The 7,500-nt window shown below is 55.2% G+C and overlaps 1 pseudogene; it reads left to right on the top strand.

The window, feature by feature from the left end:
- The window catches only part of LOC143262323 (large subunit ribosomal RNA), a 3,618-nt pseudogene extending 2,726 nt beyond the window's left edge, over nt 1–892 (top strand).
- The last annotated feature ends 6,608 nt before the right edge of the window (nt 893–7,500 follow it).

Here is a 7,500-nt window from a genome sequence, read left to right as displayed (position 1 = left end):
TGGCACGGACTAGGGGAATCCGACTGTCTAATTAAAACAAAGCATTGCGATGGCCCCCACGGGTGTTGACGCAATGTGATTTCTGCCCAGTGCTCTGAATGTCAACGTGAAGAAATTCAAAAAAGCGCGGGTAAACGGCGGGAGTAACTATGACTCTCTTAAGGAAGGTTAGGGAGAACCCGCATTATGTCCTGCAATCGGGTCTGCAGAAGCCTGATTTGGTGGCCTTTAAGGATGGAGCTGTCAGGGTCATCGACAGCCAGGTCGTTAGCGGTGCGACATCGCTTAATGATGCACATGCGAGGAAAGTCGCTAAATACGACACCCCGCTGTTAAGGCATCGCGTCGCCCAGGAATTTGGGGTTTTGGCGGAAGCTGTTAGAGTGACGTCGGTCACCATCTCCTGGCGCGGCGTGTGGGCATCGCTCTCGGCTCAATCGATCTCCGCACTAGGACTCAAAGGGCTCTTAAGATCAATAACTACGAGGGCCCTTCAGGGATCGCACACGAACTGGACAAGATGGAATAAGATGACAAACAACATCTGTCATCCGGGTAATAGGGAGGGCGTTGGGTGATCGCCCGAATCACGGCCACTGTAATGGGCAACCTGGGCCCCAACATCGCAAATTCGGCACCAGGAAATAAAGCCGTCCTCCGCCATAACATCTAGGCGTGAGAAGAGAGAGGTTTTTAGTGGGTATAAGGAATCCCACACTACCACGTCGAAGAATTCCGTGGTGTCTATAAAAGATTTTCCTCTCTATAAAAAAAAAAAAAAAAAAAAATAGCCAAATGCCTCGTCATCTAATTAGTGACGCGCATGAATGGATTAACGAGATTCCCATCTGTCCCTATCTACTGGCGGTGGCGGTCTGTGGCCACCCAGGGCGGGAGATAACCCCCGAACTAGCCCTCGCGTAGGAGGGTTGATCGGCCGAGTCGATGGGTGTATCGGCGATGAAGGCATTAGAGACCGTCAGTGCGTCGTACATGTAGTACTTCGCATAATGGCGAGGCCCGAGATTAAGCATGCGGGCTGTGGCGTGTTCATGTACAGCATTGAATATGCTGTACTACTCCTTAGCGGGGGACTGTTGTCACTTGTGGCTGCAGTCCCCCGCGTCACGTTATGCGGTTTTTCTGGTCTAACTGGAATGCCGCATTTTCGTTGTCTGAACACGCCACGAAGCAACACGCCGTCGGATTGAATGTTGCTGCTGAGTCGATAGGTGCATCGGCGATGAAGGCACTCGAGAGACCGTCAGTGCGTTGTACATGTAGTGCTTCGCATAATGACGAGGCCCGTGATTAAGCAAGCGGGCTGTGGCGTGTTCTTGTGCAGTATTGAACATGCTGCACTACTCCCATCCGGGGGACTGTTGTCACTTGTGGCTTCAGTCCCCCGCGTTACGTTATGCGGTTTTTCTGGTCTGACTGGAATGCCGCATTTTCGTTATCTGAACACGCCACAAAGCAACACGCCGACGGAGTGAATGCTGCCGAGTTGACGGATGCATCAGATGCATCGGCGATGAGGGTATTTTGAGACCGCCAGTGCGTTGTACATGTAGTACTTCGCATAATGGCGAGGCCCTTGAACTAAGCATACGGGCTGTGGCGTGTTCATGTACAGCATTGAATATGCTGTACTACTCCCTACCGGGGGACTGTTGTCACTTGTGGCTGCAGTCCCCCGCGTCACGTTGTGCGGTTTTTCTGGTCTGACCGGAATGCCGCATTTTCGTTGTCTGAGCGCGCCACGTAGCAACATGCCGCTGGATCTAGAAATCGGGATGCAACCAATCACCTGGGCAACCCAGGCCGCAAGGGGCAAACGTGCCCTAGCCACACTTGAGCCTCCACGAAAAAGGTACCGCTGGATAGCTCGTGTTCTCAAAACGCAGCGAACCGAACGAAGTGTGGTGGAGAGGAAGAGGCAGCCTCTCCGACTGCTGTCTCCCGCGTGTTTGCCGTGCGTGGCGACCCTTGTCGTCGGAAAAGAGGATCCTGGGATCTGAGGGGGCCCTCTCCTGCGGGTGAGACGTCCCCAACACGTACCTTTGGCCTCTGCTTCGGCTAGATGGGAGGCTGGACGAGAAAAGCAGCCCTGGTCCAGTCAATCGGCTTGGAACGACCATACGCTTCGGCGAGTGGGTTCTGACGGGCGAGGACGCGGGCTGGGTTGAGCAATCGGCCCAGTCAGCAGACTATGTCCGGTGCGTAGCCCTAACCCAGCCTGATGGCGGGTTCCAAAATGTGTGGGTCGGTGGTGGCCGGGGAGCGTACCGGATGAAGGCAAAGATCTAACTATGGGATCTAAATTGAAAGTACAAATTGAACGTTCGAAGTCGGCGGGTCCAGCTCCTACTCGGAGTGAAGCCGTCGCCACAGACGCGGAAGCTACAGCAGCAGCTGTTAGCCCTCCTGCGTCTGCGAAAAAGACAAGGTCCGGGAAGGTGCTGAACATCGCCAATCCTCGTGTGACCTTGGAGAGATGCGTGACACCCACGCGAGCGGTCTCGGTGAAAACTGAGGCCACGGTAGAAGGCGCGCCGGACACCGGTAACGTGGGGACAGCGCCCAAGTCGGGGGACTCCCCCAGCCGCAAGGCTGGGAAGGAGAAACCCAGAAAAATCGAATCAGTCAAAGACACGCTCGTGAAGGTGCAACCGGCACCCGTGCGTGTCGAAGACCCCGAAGGTGGCGGTTGGAAAACCGTCACCAAAAAGTCGAAGCGTGCCAAGCCAGTCGCACCTACTGGCAAGGCCGCAGCAAACCAGGCCAGGAAATCGAAGGGGACGGTTTCCGGGCACAAGGTACGGCCTCTCGATCTCGTGAGAGACGAAGCCTTCAGGCGAGTATCGGAGATACGGACCTTTTGCTTTCGACCCGAGTCGAAAGTCAACAAGGAGTCCGGGTCGAAGATACTAGCAGAAGTCGGAGCACTCAACGAGTTGGTCCAGGAGCTGATTCAACGAAACAGCTTCGTCGAAGGGCAACTCGCCGCGGTCAGGGCGGACCTAAAAGCGCGTCCTGCCGTAATGAGTGCGGCGCGACCTGGGCCGTCCAAGGGAACCCTCCCGAAGACGGTCTCCAATGCCGCGCAGTTGACCTACGCCCAAGTGGCAAAGGTCAACCAGTCAGCGACTCCGGAGGCGAGAAGACCACCGACACAATACGTGGTGCGTATCTTCCCGCCAAAGGATAAAGGACAGAACAGCGATGCTACTAAGAGAGCTGTTCTGTCGATCGTAAAACCTGCGAAGGAGGCGATCCGTGTCAGATCGGTTCGACGCATCCACTCCGGTGGCATCGTCGTCGAAACCGATCGCAAGGAGGACCTAAAAGCCTTCGTAGGCAATAAGAAGCTGGCGAGTGCGGGACTGTCCGTCTCCTTGCCCAGCAAACGGGACCCCGAGGTCCTGATTTATGACATTCCGAAAGGGATGGGCAAGGAGGAAATTGCCTCCAGTCTTTGGAGGCAAAACCTCTCTGAGGCGTCCCAGAAGGATGTGCCTTCGGGTGTTCGGGTCAGTCGCATGGCTGGCAAGACCCCGGAGACAGCCAACTGGGTAGTGGCCGTCAGTCCGCAGATTCGTCGGCGGCTGGCGCAGAGAGGGGACCGGGTGTACCTCGGGTGGAGTTCCTGTCGTGTGCGGGACTTCATACAGGTCACCCGATGCTATAAGTGCCAGCGCTTCGGGCACACGGCGAAGCGCTGCAAATTCAAAGAGGATGTCTGCGGACATTGTGCCGAAAAAGGGCACGGGTATGCGCTCTGTAACAGGAAGAGCAAGCCTCCGGTTTGCTCCAACTGTAAAGACAGAGGGCGACCATCTGAGCATAAGTCGCGAGACCCGGCCTGCGCCTCCTATCAGGAAGCGCTGGTTTTGGAGATGTCTCGTATAAGACGCGAATAATAATTTGAATCTCGAATGGATAGTACAAACGACCGGCGACGCTCGAGAGTCATACGGGTCATGCAGCATAACATGCAGCGGGCCCGAAATGTGACCGACGAAGTCCGGACTGAGATGCATAGGCGAGGGGTAGATGTGTTGCTTGCACAAGAGCCATATAGCTGGCGGGGTACTGTGCCCGGGCTAGGCTTGAGAACGAGGCTGATCACGGCAGGCGAACCGGTGATGGCTGCAATAGCGGTCAGAAACCCGGATCTAACCGTGGTCAAAGTCTCTAACTTGTGCGACACGCATTTGTCCTGTGTCAGCATCTCGGGTTCGTTTGGGAGCTTCTTCCTGATCAGCCAGTACTTTCAATGCTCCGATGACGTTGAATCAGGTCTGGCGCGATTGGAGAGAGCTCTTTCCGCACTTAAGCATAACCGAGTCATTATCTCTGCCGACGTTAACGCAAAATCAGCCCAGTGGGGCAGCGCGGAGACGGACGTGAGAGGCCGTAAACTCGAAGAGTTTATCGTGAGCCATGGCTTGGTTGTCTTGAACGAGGCTGGAAACGCTCCGACGTTTTCCAGCCCTAGTGGACAGTCATACATCGACGTCACACTATCGACACCTGATATTTGCGACAAGGTGCGAGGTTGGAAGGTCCGCGAGGACCTGACGACCAGCGACCACCGAGTCATAGAGTTTTCTTTGAGTTTTTGCGCCGAGGACGGTGCTGCCGAAATTAGTAGCAACAGCAGCACCAACCGGAACGGATTATTACCAAGGTTCCGACTCCGAAGCGCAAAATGGCCCGAGTTCGACAAGGCGCTGCAGGAAAGTAAGAGGAGTATATCCCCCGATCCATTGAACAATAAGGGGGATGTCGAACATCTAGCACAGGAGATCGAAAGAATGATCGTCCAAGCGTGCGACTCCTCGATGCCAACCAAGCAGTGGCATTCAAAATCCGTCCCATGGTGGACGGCCGACCTGACGAGGCAAAAGAGGCGAGTCTACAAACTTAGACGAGCCTCGCAGAACGCAGCATGTTCAGAGGAGCAGAGGGCGGCCAAGAGGACCGAGTATCTTAAACAGAGAAAGGCCTACAAAGCCGCCATCAAAGCTGCTCGGTCGCACAGCTGGCGTGCATTCGTGACCGAGCAGGGAAACAAGGAACCCTGGGGCCTCATTTATAAGATCACGAGGCAGAAGATGACAGCCAGCACGGTCATCTCGAATATAAATCGTAACACTGCCCAGGGTTACACCACAGACTGGGACTCCACCGCTTCCGCGCTGCTGGAGGGGTTAATTCCGGACGATAGCCCCGCGAATGACTCCCCGGATCATGCGCGAGTCAGGAGGGAAGCTGCCATCGAGCCGGAGAGTGAGGACGCCAGTCCCTTCACCCTCTCGGAGCTCAGATCGGCGGTCAACCGACTGAAGAGCGGCAAGTGTCCAGGCCTAGATCGGATCGAGCCGGAGATTTTAAAACGTTCGTGTAATACAATCTCACGCGAGCTCCTCCGACTCTACAACGGATGCCTGGCACACGGAGTCTTTCCCGTGGAATGGAAAGTCGGGTCCATCATTACCATCCTTAAAGGACCCGAGAAACCTGAAACGGAGATAAAGTCCTACAGACCAATATGCTTGCTTTCGGTCGTAGGCAAAGTCTTGGAGAAGCTAATCGCTACGCGATTAGCTAGTTTGTTTTTGCACCCCGACTACGCCTCCGATCGGCAATACGGATTCAGGCCGCATCGATCCACGACTGATGCCGTGGTAAAGATGAGGGAGCTTGCGTCCGGTCGAGAGGAAAAGTACGTCGTGGGTCTGCTCTTCGACATTGCTGCGGCCTTTGATAATGTCTGGTGGCCAAGCATACTCAACGCGTTGAGGAAGCGAGGCTGCCCAAAAAACCTACTTAGATTGGTGGTCGACTACTTCGACGGCCGCGTGGTGACTATGGTGTCTGATCGCGGTGCAGTGCGGAAGAAAGTCACTAAGGGCTGCCCACAGGGATCGATTCTTGGTCCGAGCTGTTGGAACTTAGTCTTCGACGAGGTTCTACAGCTCTTATCGAACGCCGGGCTCGCTTGCGAGCCCATCGCCTATGCAGACGACCTTCTTGTCTTGATCTTCGCGAACAGCAGGAAGGGTCTAGAAAGCAATGGCCAATTGGTTGTGGACACCATTTCTCGCTGGTGCGACCAGCAGAAATTGTCGCTGTCTGCGACCAAGACCGAGATGTTATTCTTAAAAGGCTCTCTCGACAGAGAGAGGCCACCTGTGATAAAAGTAGGAGGTCGGAATATTGCCGCCAAGGACTCTGTGCGTTACCTTGGCGTGCATTTTGACTCTAGACTGGGTATCCATTCCCATGTCGAGTATTTGAATGCCAAGTCCTTGCGAACGTTTAATGCGCTAGCAAGGATTGCTAAGTCGAACTGGGGATTGGGATATCGGACGATGCGTACTTTGTACCGCGGCTTGTTTGTCCCAATCGTCACGTATGCTGCCGCGGGCTGGGCAGACCGCCTTACCTCTGGGACGAGTAAAGTGCTCACCAGGGCGCAGAGGCATGTTCTGCTTGGCTGCGTCAAAGCCTACAGGACAGTCTCCACTGATGCGATCCCCGTGATCGCCGGGGAGATACCTGTGGACTTGGCGATAGCGGAGTTCAGCTGCGTGTACAAAGCCAGGAAGAAACTCGGGTTCCAACATGGAACCTATCAAGTGAGTCAGGCCGAATTGGCTGACGAAGTCGTCACCGAAGCCCAAGTTCGCAGAAGGCTGAGGGAGGCGACTTTAGAGATGTGGCAGCAGAGATGGTCGTCCTCGACGAAGGGTAGGGAAACCTTCCAATACTTCGGCGAGGTATCAGACCGTCTCTCAGCGAGCTGGATCAGAGTCGACCATGATGTAGCGCAGTTCTTGAGCGGACACGGAGACTTCCGTGCGAAGCTCAAGACGTTCGCCCTGGTCGACGACGAGTTGTGCGAATGTGGGGAGGAGGAAACTCCAAACCACGTCCTCTACGATTGTCAGCGTTACGTAGAGGACAGGGAACACCTACGCCAGGCGGCGATTCGAGAAGGATTTCAGTGGCCAATCGACAAAGCCAGCCTGGTGTCAGAGCAGCTGTTTCAGGAGTTCCGAAAATTCGCACGATCCGTAAGCAAGACTAAGAAGCGAACATAGAACGAAACTGCATACGGAGCGTGGACTCGTCCAGCTCCGTTGATGTACGGCATGCTGGGCGAACCCCTCGGGGTTCGTCCCCTCGGGCCAGGCTGAAGCCCCTCTTGCGGAGATAAAAGACTTTAACACTACTCCGTAAGAGTGCCTGGATTGGGTTGGACTCGAGGTGGCAGTGGGAGTAGCACGCTGTCTTCCCCTGATACGATGGTGAACGAAGGTAGAGCCCGAACACCAGGCACAAGTCGCAAGAGCGGCCGGTATGGTCCACCAAGGACTTAGGTACGGCCCGTCTCTCAGAGACCACAGTTTGACGACAACACTAACTGTCCCTATCTACGGAGTCTCCAAAGACCAACCCCGCCTCCTCGTGGCGGAGACTGGGCAACGC

The sequence above is a fragment of the Megalopta genalis genome, unplaced genomic scaffold, assembly GCF_051020955.1.
Source record: "Megalopta genalis isolate 19385.01 unplaced genomic scaffold, iyMegGena1_principal scaffold0114, whole genome shotgun sequence".
NCBI lineage: Eukaryota > Metazoa > Arthropoda > Insecta > Hymenoptera > Halictidae > Megalopta > Megalopta genalis.
The sequence above is the reverse complement of the archived record's forward strand: the minus strand, read 5'-3'. Positions and strand labels throughout refer to the sequence as shown.